General features: G+C 47.3%; 1 protein-coding gene across 7 annotated transcripts in view; it reads right to left on the reverse strand.

The window, feature by feature from the left end:
* The window catches only part of dock3 (dedicator of cytokinesis 3), a 968429-nt gene that overhangs the window by 766726 nt on the left and 183496 nt on the right, over positions 1-18207 (reverse strand). The window lies entirely within an intron of this gene.

The following is an 18207-nucleotide window of genomic DNA, read 5'->3' on the forward strand; positions in this document are numbered from 1 at the left end:
CTTAAGAAGGAAATTAGGAGAGACCAGAAGGGGCCATGAGAAGGCATTGGTGGACAGGATTAAGGAAAACCCCAAGACATTCTACAGGTATGTGAAGAGCAAGAGGATAAGACGTGGAAGAATAGGACCTATCAAGTGTGACAGTGGGAAAGTGCGTATGGAACCAGAGGAAATAGCAGAGGTACTTAATAAATACTTTACTTCAGTATTCACTATGGAAAAGCATCTTGGTGATTGTAGTGATGACTTTCAGCAAACTGAAAAGCTTGAGCATGTAGATATTAAGAAAGAGAATGTGCTGGAGCTTTTGGAAAGCATCAAGTTGGATAAGTCACCAGGACCAGATGAGATGTACCCCAGGCTATTGTGGGAGGCGAGGGAGGAGATTGCTGAGCCTCTGGCGATGATCTTTGCATCATCAATGGGGTTGGGAGAGGTTCTGGAGGTTGAAGGGTTGCGGATGTTGTTCCTTTATTCAAGAAAGGGAGTCGAAATAGCCCAGGAAATTATAGACCAGTGAGTCTTACCTCAGTGGTTGGTAAGTTGATGGAGAAGATCCTGAGAGGCAGGATTTATGAACATTTGGAGAGGCATAATACGATTAAGAATAGTCAGCATGGTTTTGTCAAGGGCAGGTCATGCCTTACGAGCCTAACTGAATTTTTTGAGGATGCGACTAAACACACTGATGAAGGAAGAGCAGTAGATGTCATGTATATGGATTTCAGCAAGGCAATTGATAAGGTACCCCATGCAAAGCTTATTGAGAAAGTAAAGAAGCATGGGATCCAAGGGGACATTGGACTTTGTGGATCCAGAACTGGCTTGCCACAGAATGCAAAGAGTGGTTGTAGATAGGTCATCTTCTGCATGGAGGTCGGTCACCAGTGGGGTGCCTCAGGGATCTGTTCTGGGACCCTTACTCTTTGTGATTTTAATAAATGACCTGGATGAGGAAGTGGGGGGATGGGTGAGTAAGTTTGTTGATGACACAAAGGTTGGAGATGCTGTGGATAGCGTGGTGGGCTGTCAGAGGTTATAGCAGGACATTGATAGGATGCAAAACTAGGCTGAGAAGTGGCAAATGGAGTTCAACCCAGATAAATGTGAAGTGGTTCATTTTGATAGGTCAAATATGATGGCAGAATGTACTATTAATGGTAAGACTCTTGGCAGTGTGGAGCGTCAGAAGGATCTTGGGGTCCAAGTCCATAGGATGCTCAAAGCAGCTGAGCAGGTTGATTCTGTGGTTAAGAAGGCGTATGGTGTATTGGCTTTCATCAATCGTAGAATTCAATTTAGGAGCCAAGAGGTAATGTTGCAGCTATATAGGACCCTGGTCAGACCCCACTTGGAGTACTGTGCTCAGTTCTGGTCGCCTCACTACAGGAAGGATGTGGAAGCCATAGAAAGGGTGCAGAGGATATTTACAAGGATGTTGCCTGGATTGGGTAGCATGCCTTATGAGAATAGGTTGAGTGAACTCAGCCTTTTCTCCTTGGAGTGATGGAGGATGAGTGGTGACCTGATAGAGGTGTAAAAGATGATGAGAGACATTGATCATGTGGATAAGTCAGATGTTTTTCCCAGGGCTGAAATGGTTGCCACAAGATGACACAGGTTTAAGGTGCTGGGGAGTAGGTACAGAGGAGATGTCAGGGGTAAGTTTTTTTACTCAGAGGGTGGTGAGTGCGTGGAACGAGCTGCCAGCAACAGTGGTGGAGGCAGATATGATAGTGTCTTTTAAGAGACTTTTAGCTAGGTACATGGAGTTTAGTAAAATAGAGGGCTAAAGGGAAGCCTAGTAATTTCTAAGGTAGGGACGTGTTCGGCACAACTTTGCAGGCTGAAGGGCCTGTATTGTGCTGTAGGTTTTCAATGTTTCTATTTTTCTTTTTTCTCCATAGTTATCTTGAAACAAAAGGAATCGTGATCACTAGTTTCAAAGTGTTCCGTTATACACACTTCTGTCACCTTTCCTGTCTCATTTCCTCGTGAAGGATCCAGTATTGCACTCCCTCTAGCTGCAACCTCTATATATTAAGGAAATAGTCCTTAACACATTTGACAAACTCTATCCATCCAGCCTTTTCACAATGAGAGTTCTGAACAATATGTGGAAAATTAAAATCACCTACCACCATAACCTTATGTTTCTTGTAACTGTCAGCTATTTCTCTACAAATGTACTTCTCTACCTCCGCTGACTATTGGGAGGTCTATAACATAATCCTGCTAATGTGGTCATCCTTTCTTATTCCTCAATTCCACCCATATAGCCTCAGTAGATGAGCTCTCCAGTCAGTCCTGTCTGAGCACTGGCATAACACTTTCTCTGCTGCATCCTGCCATCTCTCCCACTTTAATCTCTTCTGAACCACAGGGCCAGATTTAGAGCTGGAGATTTGGTCACCGCTTTCGCCGGTAAGTTATCCTCCATCCCCACCCCCCAACAATACTGAAAGTGGTATACGTGTTATTCAGGGGAACAACTGCAGGAGTACTTAGATATCTTTTGAGAATTCTTTAATGTATCAGCTGCTCAGTCAACTTGAAGGTATCGTAATTGTTGAATGTCAGTGAACTTCCTTAAACAGATAGCAAACTTTAATATGTGCCAGAAAAATGAGTGTGTTTTCACTACCAAATGTGGAAACTTTTCAAGTAGTGGCAAGTCATGTCACAAACTCATGATCATTCTTTTCCAAAGGCTTAAAATTTAATGTTCCCAATTAGACCACAAGACATAGGAGCCGAATTAGTCCATTTGGCCTATTGAGTCTGCTCTGCCATTCCATCATGGCTGATTTATGATGGTGTGACGGCCCGCACACGCGGGACTCAAACCGCCATCGGGAGCCGCGGGCAGACACACAGTAGCGCGTTTGGAACTACCTGCTTGGGGCAGACCTTCCGGGGACAGTCCACCTCGCGGGTCGCAGGGGCCTATGGGAGGGGAGATTTAAGCGCGCGATTTTGAATCAGTAAAGGCATTCTGAGTTCAGCTCTCTCTGCCTCCGCGTGTTTCTTTAATAGCGCGTTGCGCGTGACTACATTGGTGACCCCGATGTTCCAGATGGCATCTGGAGCCGGCGACTCAGCGACGAGTTCAAAGCAACTCGCGAAGCGCGGTCTCTCTGAAGCTCCCGACTTTCTGGCCACTCAGCCCCATGGTTGGTTCGAGCAGGCTGAGGCCCAGTTCAGTATCAGAGACATTACACCCAACATCATGCGGTACTACTACGTGGTCAGCACACTCAACCAGGAGACGGCAGGCCAAATCATCGACTTCCTACGCCAGCCACCAACAGAGGACAGGTACACTAAGCTTAAGGCGCTCCTGATCCGTACCTTCGGACTCTCCCGCGGCTCCTACACATTGACAGCCTGGGCGACCGCACACCATCTGAGCTCATGAATGATATGCTGGTGCTCACGGACAGCCAGAAGCCATGCCTTTTATTTGAACAGTAGTTCCTCGAGCAAACACCAGAGGACATTCGCCTCCTCCTCACAAGTGAAGATTTCAGTGACCCACGCAGGGTCTCGGCTAAAGCAGACGTCCTTTGGCAGAGCAAGCAACATGGAGCAGCCTCCATTGGCCTAGCCACGATAGCGTGCCCCAAAGCCCAGGCCCCGCAACCGAAGCCGGCGAGACCCACGGGGGGAAAAAGACGAAAGTTCGGAACAATGGTGTTTCTATCACCAAAGATGGGGCTCAGGCACGTGCTGCTGCCGTCCAGCATGTGTTTTTTTCTGGGAAAAGCCTGGGGTAGCCGTCGCTAATGGCTATGACGGCTGGACACCGAGACAGCCTCCTGTACCTCTGGGACCGACACTCCCGACGGTGCTTCCTGGTAGACACCAGGGCCGAGGTCAGCGTACTCCCCCCATCGAACATGGACACTCGTAACGCGGTCCCAGACCCCGAACTCACCGCTGCAAATGGCAACAGTATTCCGATGTATGGCCCGCGAGTGATCTCACTGCATTTCAGGTCCAGCTGTTTCATTTGGACTTTCACGTTGGCAGTGGTGTCACAGCCACTACTAGTGGCAGATTTCCTATGGGCCAACTGGTTCCTGGTTGACCTAAAAGGCCAGCGTTTGGTCCACACCGAGACGTTCCAGACTTTCCAGCTCAAAGAAGCCAAGCTACCAACCCTCCACCTGGATTCCCTGACCCTCTCGGATAACGAATTTGCCAGGGTGTTGGTGGAATTCCCCTCCATAGTCACCCCGCAGGTCTCCATGGCCGACCCCAAGCACGACGTGCAGCACCACATCCCCACACAAGGACCGCCACTGCATGCCTGAGCTCGCAGGCTCCCACCCGAAAAGCTCCACCTCGCCAAGGAGGAGTTCCGTAAGATGGAAGAGATGGGAATCGTACGCCGCTCAGACAGCCTGTGGGCATCCCCACTGCACATGGTGCCCAAGTCCGCAGGAGGATGGAGGCCCTGCGGAGACTACAGAAGGCTCAACGATGCCACAACCGCCGAAAGTACCCCGTACCCCACGTCCAGGACTTCACAGCGAACTGCACGGAGCGACCATCTTATCAAAAATCGATCTGGTCAGGGGATACCATCAGATCCCAGTGCACCCCGACAACGTGCCCAAGACAGCCCTCATCACCCCATTTGGCTTGTTCAAATTCCTGAGGATGCCTTTCAGTCTCTGCAGCCCAAACTTTCCAAAAGCTCATGGACTCGGTTGAACGTGGCCTGGATTTCGTTTTCATTTACTTGGACGATACCCTGGTGGCCAGCAGCTCGCACCAAGAGCACGTGGCACATTTGTGCCAGCTCTGCCAACGCCTGAGCGACCACAGGCTGGCAATCAATCCGGCAAAGTGCTAGTTCGGGCTGACAGAGATTGACTTCTTGGACCACAGAGTCAACCGACATGGCGCAGTTCCCCTACCGGACAAGGTCCAGGCCATCCGCCAGTTCCCCAAGCCCAGCACGGTCAAGGGCCTGCAGGAGTTCGTAGGGATGGACAACTTTTATCATCGGTTCGTGCTGGCGGCAGCACGCATCATGAGACCCTTGTTTAGCCTGATGGCCGGCAAGGCCAAAGAAGTGGCATGGGACATGGAGTCCATGGAGGTGTTCGAGCAGGCCAAGGAGGCACTGGGAAAGGCGGCCCTCCTAGCGCACCCGAGAGTCGATGTACCCATGGCACTCACAGTTGACACTTCTGACACAGCAGTTGGCGGAGTCCTGGAGCAGCTCGTCGAGGACCAGTGGCGACCACTCGCTTTCTTCAGCCAGCACCTACGGCCACCAGAGGTGAAGTACAGCGCCTTCGACAGAGAGTTGCTAGCGCTCTACCTGGCTGTCCGGTATTTCCTCGAGGGAAGGGAGTTCACCATGTATACCGACCACAAGCCCCTCACCTTTCGCACTGGCCAAGGTATCAGACCCAAGGTCGGCTCGGCAGCAGAAGCACCTGTCCTTTATTTCAGAATTCACCATGGACGTCCGCCACATTTCAGGGAAGAACAACGTTGTCGCCGACACACTGTCTCGCCCCTGCCTCCACTCAGTAGGCATATTGTCCACAGGAATAGACTACGCAGTACTGGCGGAAGCACAACGGTCGGACACTGAGATCCCGGCTTACCACACCGCCGTTTCGGGGCTCCAGTTGGGGGACGTCTCCATCGGCCCGGCAGCGGATCGACTCCTGTGCGATGTGTCTACTGGCAAACCCCGACCCGTGGTACCAGCAGCGTGGAGGTGCTGGGTGTTCGACACGCTGCACAACCTGGCCTACTGATCCATCCGGGCGTCCATCAATCTGGTAATGGACAGATTCGTCTGGCACGGTTTGCACAAACAGGTCGGACACTGGGCCGGGACCCGCGTACACTGCCAGACCGCCAAAGTCCAGCAGCACGTGAAGGCTCCCCTCCAACAGTTCCAGCCAACACACAGGAGGTTCCAACACATCCACGTGGACATTGTCGGCCCCCTGCCAGTCTCCCAGGGCGCCAGGTATATCTTTACCATGGTAGACAGGTTCACCAGATGGCCGGAAGCCTTACCGCTCACAGACACGTTCACCGAGTCCTGCGCCAGGACGCTCATTGCAAACTGGATCGCCAGGTTTGGCCTCCCAACGGAAATCACTTCTGGCAGAGGGACGCAGTTCACATCTGGTTTGTGGACAGCACTGGCGCAGCTCCTGGGCACCCAGCTGCATCACACCATAGCGTACCATCCCCAGTCCAACGGTTTGGTAGAGCGATTCCACCGGCATCTCAAGTTGGCCCTGATGGCACGCCTCAGGGGCCCCAACTGGACAGATCAGCTTCCCTGGGTCCTACTGGGCATTCGCACAGTCCCCAAGGAGGACCTGGACACCACCTCTGCAGAATTGGTCTATGGCGCCCCCATGATGGTCTCAGGGGAGTTCGTACCAGAGGCCCGAAGTTCGGAAGAAACTCCAGCAGCAGTGCTAACTAGGCTGCGGGACAAGGTAGGGACCCTGGCACCGGTCCAGGCAGGGTCCCACGCCATCCTTCACCCCTAAAGACCTCCGAGACTGTGAGTATGTTTTTATTCGTGGGGGCATGAGCAGGTCACCTCTACAGCGGCCGTATGAGGGACCCTTCAAGGTGATCTGGCACAACGGAACCACGTGTGTCGTGGAGGTGGGTGGCCAGGAAGATACTTTACAGTGGACCGCCTCAAACCAGCGCACTTGGACATTGAGCAACCAGTGAGGGTACCTGCACCACGCTGGCAAGGCCGGCCACCCGGGCAAGCCACACAGACTGGGGGCTCCACTCCCCCGATGGGCATTTCTGATGGGGGGGGTATGGCGGCCCGCACACACAGGACTCGAACCACCACAGGCAGACACACGGTAGCGCATTTGGAACAACCCACTCAGGGCAGACCTTCCGGGGACAGTCTGATGTTACGTCTACCCCACGGGTCACAGGGGCCCATGGGAGGGAAGATTTAATTGCGCGATTTTGAATCAGTAAAGGCATTCTGAGTCAGCTCTCTCTGCCTCCATGTTTATTTGGTAGCGCATTGCGCGCAACTACAATGCCTCACAACCGATTTCTCCTGCCTTCTCCCCATAACATTTGATGCCATGATGAATCAAGAACCTATAAGCCTCCTTCTTAAATACACCCAGTGACTTGGCCTGCAGAGCTGTTTGTAACAATGAATTACACAGATTGACCACTCTCTGGCTAAAGAAATTCCTCATCTCTGTTATATTTGAGTGTCCCTCAGTTCTGAGGCTGTGCTCCCTGGTCCTTGATTCCTTCATTACAGAAAACATCCTTTCCATCTAGGCCTTTCAATATTTGCTACATTTCAATCAAATCCACCCCCTCTCATTCTTCTAAACTCCAGTGAGTTACAGGGCCAGAGCAATTAAACATTCTTCATATGTTTAACCCTTTTATTACTGAGATCAGTCTCATGTACCTCCTCTGGACCCTCTCCAATGCCAGCACAACCTTTCTTAGCTAAGGGCCCAAAACTACTCAAATGCGGTCTGACCAATGCCTTATAAAGCACCAGCACAATACTATTGCTTCTATATTCTAGTCCTCACAAAATTAATACTAAAATTGCATTGCCTTCCTTATTACTGACTCAACCTGCAAGTCAACCTTTAGGGAATCATGCATAGTGGCTTCTTAGTCCGTCTACTCCTCTGAATTTTGAATTTTCATCCCACTTAGCAAACAGTCCATGCCTTTATCCCTTCTGCCAAAGTGCATGACCTTGCACTTCCCTACACCATATTCCATCTGCCACTTCTTTGCACATTTCCCCCAATCTACCTAAACTCTTCTGCAGACACCCCACCGGGCCTTCTACCTGCACTCAATCTTTTCATCTCCAACTGTCACCGAGACATCAACCATCTCAGCTTCACCACTCCACTCTCCTGTTCCAACCTCACTCCCTCTGAACGCACTGCCCTCCACTCTCTCCGCACTAATCCTAACCTCACCATCATACCTGCAGAAAAAGGTGGTGCCATACTGGTCTGACGGACAGACCTCTACCTGACTGAAGCCAAACGGCAGCTCTCTGACACCTCCTCTTACTTACCCCTGGAACAGGACCCCACCAAAAAACATCAAATCATTGTTTCCCATACCATCACTGCCCTTATCAACTCCGGCAACCTTCCATGCTCAGCCAAAATCTCATAATTCCCACACCCCATACTGCTCAGTTTTACCTCCTCCCCAAGATCCACAAGGCTGACTGTCCTGGTAGGTCCATAGTTTTGGCCTGCTCCTGCCCCACCGAACTTGTATCTGCCTACCTGGACTCCATTTTGTCACCAATAGTTCAGTCCTTCCCCACCTACATCAGAGATACATCCCATGCACTCCACCTCTTCAGTTCCAGTTCCCCAGTCTCGACTGTTTCATTTTCACCATGGGTGTCCAATCCTTATACACTTCAATTCCTCATCAAGAAGGCCTCAAAGCTCTCCGCTACTTTCTTGACAATAGATCTCACCAGTTCCCCAACACAACCACACTCCTCCGGTTGGCAGAACTGGTACTCACACTTAATAACTTCTCTTTTGGCTCTTCCCACTTTCTCCAAACCAAGGGTGTAGCTATGGGCACTCGCATGGGTCCCAGCTATGCCTGCCTCTTCGTGGGTTATGTGGAACAGTCTATGCTCCAAATCTATACTGGTACTGCTCCCCAACTTTTCCTTTGCTACACTGACGACTACATTAGTGTTGCTTCCTGCACCCATGCTAAGCTCATAAATTTCATCGACTTTGCCTCTAACTTTCACCCAGCCCTCAAATTCACTTGGTCCATCTCTGACACCTCTCTCCCCTTTCTCGACCTCCATCTCTGGAGACAGACTGTCCACTGACATCTTCCATAAACCCACTGACTCTCATAACTACCTCAACTATACCTCTTCCCACCCTGCCAAATGTAAAAATGCTATTCCCTATTCCCAGTTCCTTTGTCTCCGACGCATCTACTCCCAGGATGAGGCTTTCCGTTCCAGGATATCTCAAATGTCTTCTTTCCTTAAGAATCGTGGTTTCCCTTCTGTCGTCATCAATGATGCCCTCACCCACATCTCCTCCATTTCCCACACTTCGGCCCTCACCCCATCCTCCTGTCACCACAACAGGGACCTTGTTCCCCTTGTCCTCACCTACCACCCCACCAGCCTCTGGATCCAGCATATTATCCTCCGCAACTTCCGCCACCTTCAACAGGACCCCACCACTAAGTACATCTTTCCCTCTCTACCCCTCTCCACTTTTCACAGGGATTATTCCCTCCATGACTGCCTGGTCCACACGTCCCTCCCCACAGATCTCCCACCTGGTACATCCCTGCAAGCATAAGTGCTACACCTGCCCCTACACCTCCTCTTTTACCACCATTCAGGGCCTAAAACAGTCCTTCCAGGTGAGGCAACACTTCACTTGTGAGTCTGTTGGGGTCATCTATTGCATCCGGTGCTCCCAGTGTGGCCTCCTCTACATCAGTGAGGCCCGACACAGATTGGTGTACCGCTTCGTCGAGCACCTCTGCTCGACCACAACAGACGGGATCTCCTGGTTGCCACTCACTTCAACTCTGCTTCACATTCCCATTTGGATATGTCCATACATGGCCTCCTCTACTGCCATGACGAGGCCAAACTCAGGTTGGAAGAGCAACACCTCATATACCGTTTGGGTAGTCTCCAGCCCCTTGGTATGAACATCGAATTCTCCAACTTCCGGTAATTCCCTCCCTCTCCCTTCCCCCATCCCATTTCACTCTGCCTCCTCCTCCAGCTGCCCATCACCTCTCTCATGATTATGTCTTCTTCTACTACCCATAGTGCTTTCTCCTTACATTCCTTCTTCACCTCTCCGGCCTATCCCCTCCCTGCTTCCCCTCCCCCACCCCTTGATCTTTCCTCTGATTGGTTTTTCACCTGGCACCTTCCAGCTTTCTCCTTCCAACTCTCCCCCCACTTTCTTTATAGGGCCCCTGCCCCCTCCCTCTTCAGTCCTGACGAAGGGTCTCACCCCGAAACGTTGACTGCTCATTTCCACGGATGCTGCCCAACCTGCTGACCTGAGGAGTCACAAATGGTGCAGAACATTGTACAGTCATCTGCGAACATCCCCACTTCTGACCTTATGATGGAAGGGAGGTCATTGATGAAGCACCTGAAGGTAGTTGGTCCTAGGACACTTCTCTGAGGAACTCTTGCAGTGATGTCCCAAGGATGAGATGGTTGATCTCCAACCATTGCAACCATCTTCCTTTGTGTCAGGTACGATTCCAACCAGTGGAGGGTTTTCTCCCTAATTCCCATTGATTTCACAATAGCTAGGGCACCTTGATGTCATACTTGGTTAAATGCTGCCTTGGTGTCAAGGGCTATCACTCTTACTTCACCTCTGGTATTTAGCTCTTTGAACCAAGGAGGTGATGAGGTCAGGAGCTGAGTGGCATTTTCCATATTGCCATGTAGATGCCAGTGTTCTAGTTGTACTGGAATAGATTGGCTAGTGGCACGGCAAGTTCTGAAGCACAAGTCTTCAGGACTATTGCTGGGATTTTGTCTGAGCCCATAGCCTTCACAGTATCCAGTGCTTTCAGCCGTTCCTTCATATCACGTGGAGTGAATCGGATTGGCTGCATACTGTAATGTGGGATGTTGGGGAGCTGGATCATCTAACTCAGTACTTTTGACTGAAGATTACTACAAATGCCTCAGCCTTCTATTTTGCACAAGCATGCTGTGCTCCTCTATCACTGAGGATGGGGATATTTGTGAAGCCTCCTCCAGTGAGTTACTTGATTGTCCACCACCATTGGGTGTGGGGGATATGCCAGGCCATGAGATTACAGATTGTAGTTGAGTAAAATTCTGCTGCTGCTGATGGCCTACAGCGCCTTATAAATGCCCAGTCTTGGGCTGCTAGATCTGTTCAAAGTCTATCCCATTTAGCACGACAGTAGTGCCACACAACGTAGTGGAGGGTTTCTTCAATGTGAAGACAAGATTTAGTCTCCACACATACTGTGCGGTGGTCACTTTTGCTGTCATGGACAGATGTTTCCGTGGCAGACAAGTTGGTGAGAATGAGGTCAAGTGTGTTTTTCCCTCTTGTTGGTTCCCTGACCACCTGCTGCAGTCCCAGTCTAGTAGCAATGTCCAGTAGGACCCGACCAGCTCGGTCTGTGGTGGTACTACCGAGCCACTCTTGGTGACAGACATTGACCACTCCACCTAGAGTACATTCTGTGCCCTTGCCACCCTCAATGTGCTGCCTAACATGGAGGAGTACCGATTCATCAGCTGAGGGATGATGGTATGTGATGATCAACAGGTTTCCTTGTCATTGTTTAACCTGGTGCCACGTAACTTCATTGGGTACAGAATCGATGTTTAGAGTTGCCAGGGCAACTCCCTCGCTACTATATATGACTGTGCCACAAATTCTACTAGGTCTGTTATGCCGGTGAGACAGTACATACCCAGAAATGATGATGGTGAAGTTGGGAATGTTTACTGTCAGGTATGATACTGTCAGTACTTCTCCGTGGATTGTCACCTTGTCGTGGTGGAGAAGCTTGTGTGGTCCTGAGATCCTGAGAGCGATGCCGTCTGGAGCTATGGTCCTGGTAAGGTCACCCATGGCGGTAAGGTCAAGGGTGAGGTCCCTGACAAAGAACAATCCAACCAAGACCTCAACAGCGGAACAGGTAGACAAAGTTACTTCAACCTCAACGGCTGTGAAGGTGGATGAAGGCTGCAACATATCCATCAGCTCCATTCGTCATGGTTTCCATGCCACTGGAATCAGTTGGTTGATTTGTGAAGTATCATGTGCTTCTTGGAATGCAACATCAAGTACACATTAAACAAATACATGCACAGGCGTCTTCGCTCTGTGATAGATCAACGGAATGAAGACCATCATCCTCCACCTCGAGGGACACCCACAACAACGACTGTCAGTACAATTACGTCAGGTGTTGCTTGACTAGTCTGTGAGATAGCTCTCCCAACTTTGGGACAAGTCCCCAGGTGTTAGTAACGAGGACTTTGCAGAGTTGACAGGGCTGGTTTTGCTGTTGTCGTTTCAAGTGCCGAGGTAGATGCTGGGTTATCCATTCGGGTTCATTCCTCATTATTTTCTTTTTAGCAGTTGGATACAACTGAATGGTTTGCTAGGCCATTTCAGAGGGCACTTAAGAGTCAACCACAATGCTGTGATCTGGAGTTCCAGAAAGGCCAGACTAGGTAAGGACGGCAGGATTCCTCCCCTAAAGGATATTAGTGTACCAGATGGGTTTTTAATGACAATTGACATGGTGTCATAGTCATTAGAGATTTTTAATGAACTCAAATTCACCATCTGCCATGGTGGGATTCCAACTCTTATCCCCAGTGTATAACTGGGTCTCTGGATTATTGATCCCAATGGTAATTACCACTGTGCCAAAACTTCCCAATTACTCCTATTGCTCTGGTTCCCTTCTCCCAGCCAAATTAGTTTAACTCTCCCACACAGCTCTAGCAAACCTTCCCACAAGGATATTAATCCCCCTGCATTTAGGTGTAACCTGTCCTTTTTGTACAGGTCATACCTTCCTGAAGATTGTTATAGCCAGAGTTGGTAATGGGAACAAGCCTCCACTATCTATTAAATGCTCCCAATGGGGTACACCTCAAATAGCCTCTGACAACCAAGTCCAGCTCCTGGCCTTCACATGTAGCTTAGCTACTAAGCCCAGTAGAACAGTTTCTACTGACAGAAGAAGGGGCAAAGGCAGGTTACTGGCACCTTAAAACCAGTTACTTTGGACAGCGGGGGCTCGTCAACCACGGTTGGCATTTCATATAGGAGAAGGAAAACTCTGACATCAAACCTCCACTATTCTGTGGCTATACCCACTCATGGGGAAGGCTTCTGGAGCGTACCGAGGGAAAAGTCCAGAGCTGGAGTCCCTAAGGCAGTCATATACTGAATTCAATGCTGACTGGCAACTCGTTCGATGATGCTAGTACCAAACTGCATTGAAATCTGCTGTACTTTTGGGTTAATCAGATATGTGAAGAAGGGGAGCTAATTACATGTGCAACAGCTTGCTCTTCATATCGTACTTCTGTATGTAGACAGCTAGGTCACAACGTCCATAGCTGACCCTGATTGACAAGAGGCCTCACTCACCCCTTCCCCAGAAGAGATCTCAATGACCCAGAAATCTGAAACCCTGCTCCCTGCACCAATTCTTAAGCTATGTATACATCTGCCAAATCATCCTATTCTTATGCTCACTGGCATGCGGCACAGGCATCAATCCAGAGATTACTACCCTGGAAATCCTGCTTTTCAACTTCCTGTCCAAATCCCCATACCCTCTCTTCAAGATGTTCTTCCTTTTCCAACCTATGTCATTGGTACCAATATATACCACAAAGTTCATCCTTCCCCTTTTGAATATTGTGGAATTAATCTGAAACATCCCTGAACATTGCACCCGGAAGGCAACGAACCACGTGGGTGTCCCTTTCATGTCCACAGAATCTGTTTTCTGCTCCTCTGATTATGGAGTCCTTCTATGACTACTGCACTCCTATTTTCCCCACCTTCCCTTCTGAGCCAGCTACAGAGGCACACTCAGGGGCAGAAACCCCCAGGGGTGATCTCCCCAAAAAAGTATCCAAGGCAGTATTCTTATTATTGAAGGATCAGCTACAAAAGGTATGTGCCATGTGCAGAAGTTCGCTGATGACACGGCCATAGTGGGGTGTGTCAGGAATGGACAGGAGGAGGAGTATAGGAAACTGATACAGGACTTTGTGATATGGTGCAACTCAAACTACCTGCGTCTCAATATCACCAAGACCAAGGAGATGGTGGTGGACTTTAGAAGGTCTAGGCCTCATATGGAGCCAGTGATCATTAATGGAGAACGTGTGGAGCAGGTTAAGACCTACAAGTATCTGGGAGTACAGTTAGACGAGAAGCTTGACTGGACTGCCAACACAGATGCCTTGTGCAGGAAGGCACAGAGTCGAATGTACTTCCTAAGAAGGTTGGCGTCATTCAATGTCTGCAGTGAGATGCTGAAGATGTTCTATAGGTCAGTTGTGGAGAGCGCCCTCTTCTTTGTGGTGGCGTGTTGGGGAGGAAGCATTAAGAAGAGGGACGCCTCACATCTTAATAAGCTGGTAAGGAAGGCGGGCTCTGTCGTGGGCAAAGGACTGGAGAGTTTAACATCGGTAGCTGAGCGAAGGGCGCTGAGTAGGCTACGGTCAATTATGGATAACTCTGAACATCCTCTACATAGCACCATCCAGAGACAGAGAAGCAGTTTCAGTGACAGGTTACTGTCAATGCAATGCTCCTCAGACAGGATGAAGAGGTCAATACTCCCCAATGCCATTAGGCTTTACAATTCTACCTCCAGGACTTAAGAACTTTTTAAAAGCTATTAATGCTTTTTGAGACGGTGATTTAGATGCATATCATATTTTTTTTTACTGAGATAAGTATTGTATGCAATTAGTTTTGCTACAGCAAGTGTATGGGACATTGGAAAAAAAAAAGTTGAATTTCCCCATGGGGATGAATAAAGTATCTATCTATCTATCTATCTAAAGGTACTCTGCACTGACTGCCTATTCCCCTTTCCTCTCTTGGAACTTATGGGTGGCTACTTTCCTGTACTTCATATCTATCGTCTCATTTCCCCATCTGAACCGAAGGTCATCCACTTGCAGCTCCGGTTCCTTAACATGGTCTCTCGGAAGCCGCAGCTCAGTGCACTTCGTGTAGATGTACAGTGGCGTGCAGAAGTTTGGGCACGCCGGTCAAAATTTCTGTTACTGTGAATAGCTAAGCGAGTAAAAGATGACCTGATTTCTAAAAGGCATAATGTTAAAGATGACACATTTATTTAATATTTTAAGCAAGATTACTTCTTTTTTCCATTGTTTACAGTTTCAAAATAACAAAAAAGAAGAAGGGCCCGACGCAAAAGTTTGGGCACCCTGCATGGTCGGTACTTAGTAACACCCCCCTTGGCAAGTATGACAGCTTGTAAACGCTTTCTGTAGCCAGCTAAGAGTCTTTCAATTCTTGTTTGGGGGATTTGCGCCCATTCTTCCTTGCAAAAGGTTTCTAGTTCTGTGAGATGTTTGGGCTGTCTTGCATGCACTGCTCTTTTGAGGTCGATCCACAGATTTTCGATGATATTTAAGTCGGGGGACTCTGAGGGCCATGGCAAAATCGTCAGCTTGCACCTCTTGAGGTAGTCCATTGTGGATTTTGAGGTGTGTTTAGGATCATTATCCTGTTGTAGAAGCCATCCTCCTTTCATCCAGCTTTTTTTTTCTTTTTTACAGACGGTGTGATGTTTGCTTCCAGAATTTGCTGGTATTTAATTGAATTCATTCTTCCCTCTACCAGTGAAATGTTCCCCATGCCACTGGCTGCAACACAAGCCCAACGCATGATCAATCTACCCCCGTACTTAACAGTTGGAGAGGTGTTTTTTTGATGAAATTCTGCACCCTTTTTTCTCCAAACATACCTTTGTTCATTGCAGCCAAAAAGTTCTATTCAAAAAGTTCAAAGGAACATCTAAACAAGCCTGATGTGTTTTGGAAACAAGTCCTGTGGACTGAAGTTAAAATAGAACTTTTTGGCCACAATGAGCAAACGTACATTTGGAGAAAAAAGGGTGCAGAATTTCATGAAGAGAACAGCTCTCCAACTGTTAGCACAGGGGTGGATCGATCATGCTTTGGGCTTATGTTGCAGCCAGTGGCACAGGGAACATTTCACTGGTAGAGGAAAAAATGATCCTAAACACACCTCAAAATCCACAATGGACTACCTTAAGAAGCGCAAGCTGAAGATTTTGCCATGGCCCCTCACAGTCCCCTGACCTAAACATCATCGAAAATCTGTGGATAGACCTCAAAAGAGCAGTACATGCAAGACAGCCCAAAAATCTCACAGAACTAGAAGCCTTTTGCAAGGAAGAAAGGGCGCAAATCCCCAAACAAGAATTGAAAGACTCTTAGCTAGCTACAGAAAGCGCTTACAAGCTGTGATACTTGCCAAAGGAGGTGTTACTAAGTACTGACCATGCAGGGTGCCCAAACTTTTGTGTCGGGTCCTTTTCCCTTTTTGTTAATTTGAAACTGTAAAAGATGGAAATAAAAAAGTAATCTTGCTTAAAATATTAAAGAAATGTGTCATCTTTAAATTTATGCCTTTTGGAAATCAGGTCATCTTCTACTCACTTAGTTATTCACAGTTAACAGTAATTTTGACCAGGGTGCCCAAATTTTTGCATGCCACTGTAGCTATCAGTGAGACTGGAGGTTCTCCAGAAATCTCACATCTCACAGAAGGAACATGCCACAAAATCTAAAACCCATTCTCAGCTCACTCGCTACGTACTAACACTAAAAAATGAACTTACTAGAAACTTGCTTACTTAGAACCTCTTCCTGTGCTTTCACAAACCTGTTGAGTCAAAGCCTATCCACTCTAACATTGCCCACTCACACAGTGGCTGTTCAGCTTACACCTCCCTTCGTCTTATTGGCCCCACACTAATTGTAGTCCACCAAAAAAGCACAGAAGCTCTTTTTAAAACTCGCACCATGTCACCAAAGAACATTCTCTCACATTGATTTCAGCCTACGGAAGAGTCGAGAGCATAGGGGCTCTTTATAAACCTCATGCTGCGTCACCAACAACTGACTTCTTGCACCTATTACAGCCCGTCGATTTAAGTATTTTTTATAAAAATGTAACTGCAAGCTAAAAATCACTATTGGGTGATACAGCAAGACAGTTTTTAAAAGATGGCAGTGTTCCTTTGCTCTCTGTACTCAATTAAACAGGCCAAATGAATGCATAAAATATTGACTATAATTTAAACTATTTCTAGATTGATAGCCTATAAAATATGGAGACATTAAATTAAAAAAAGTGCAGAAAACACAGGTCAAACAACATTATTGGAAATAGTAAAAGAGTTAGGTCAAATTCTTCATCGGACATGGGAAAGACAGAAAAATAAGTTGTTTTTAAGTTACAGAGAAGGTGGATGGAGGGATGAATAGAATAAATGCCTGCAAAAAAATGAAGCCAACTTACCACAGAAATAAATGGTAGAGGTCTTTTAATCAAATAGATGAATGGGGGTGGGGGAGTTTGAAGGTAAGAGTACCAAGTAGCAGCTCAAGTTCTTACAACAAATGCTCAATACTTTTCTCCTTATTAAATGGTCCCACACTTCTAAAACATATGCTATAATAAAGACACTTCTAATTATTTATATTTAATAACTTATTTAATATTGATTGCTAAATTAAGCAGTTTTTATTTCAAAAAACTAACATCAATTCAATGTTGTTGAGACCAGCAATGTCAAAGATCATCAGCAAATAAAATTGTTAATTCAGGTGAATCAGTAATCATCACTTAGAAAACTACATTAATTCAGCTCTCATCAGTATCAGTGTTTTATTTTTTTAAAATCGTATTTGAAGCCAGTTGGATCCGAGCCATTTCGCTTAAATGTAAATGCAAATTGAAGAAAAACAAAATAAATGTGAACATTTTAGAAAAGATAGATTAGATAAAGAAAATTAAAATTAAGATAGAATATAGGTGCATTGTATAAGACACATATGGGAACATTGGAAAAAATTAAGATGTTATGTGCTTAAAGTTATTGGTAAGAATAACAAATATAATATCAAATACATGTCCTTTAAGCAGGTTACATGAAAATTGAAAAAATAGAAGTCTCCAACAGAAACACACAAAATGCTGGAGGAAGAAACATTTAGATAGATAGATAGATAGATACTTTATTTTATTCATCCTCATGGGGAAATTCAACATTTTTTCCAATGTCCCATACACTTGTTGTAGCAAAAACTCATTACATACAATACTTAACTCAGTAATAATATGATATGCATCTAAATCACTAACTCAAAAAGCATTAATAATATGAAGGAAAATGGACAGTCAACATTTTGTGTTAGGATTCTTCTTCAGGACTGGAAAGAAAAGATGGGAGATGAAGAAGCTGACAGTTGATAGGTGGAAGTAACAAAGGGTTGAAGATCACCTCCCAACTTATTTCATTCCCACTCCACTTCCTACCTTTGCCCACCTTGCCTTTCTC

This window comes from Hemitrygon akajei, chromosome 19 (genome assembly GCF_048418815.1).
Source record: "Hemitrygon akajei chromosome 19, sHemAka1.3, whole genome shotgun sequence".
Lineage (NCBI taxonomy): Eukaryota > Metazoa > Chordata > Chondrichthyes > Myliobatiformes > Dasyatidae > Hemitrygon > Hemitrygon akajei.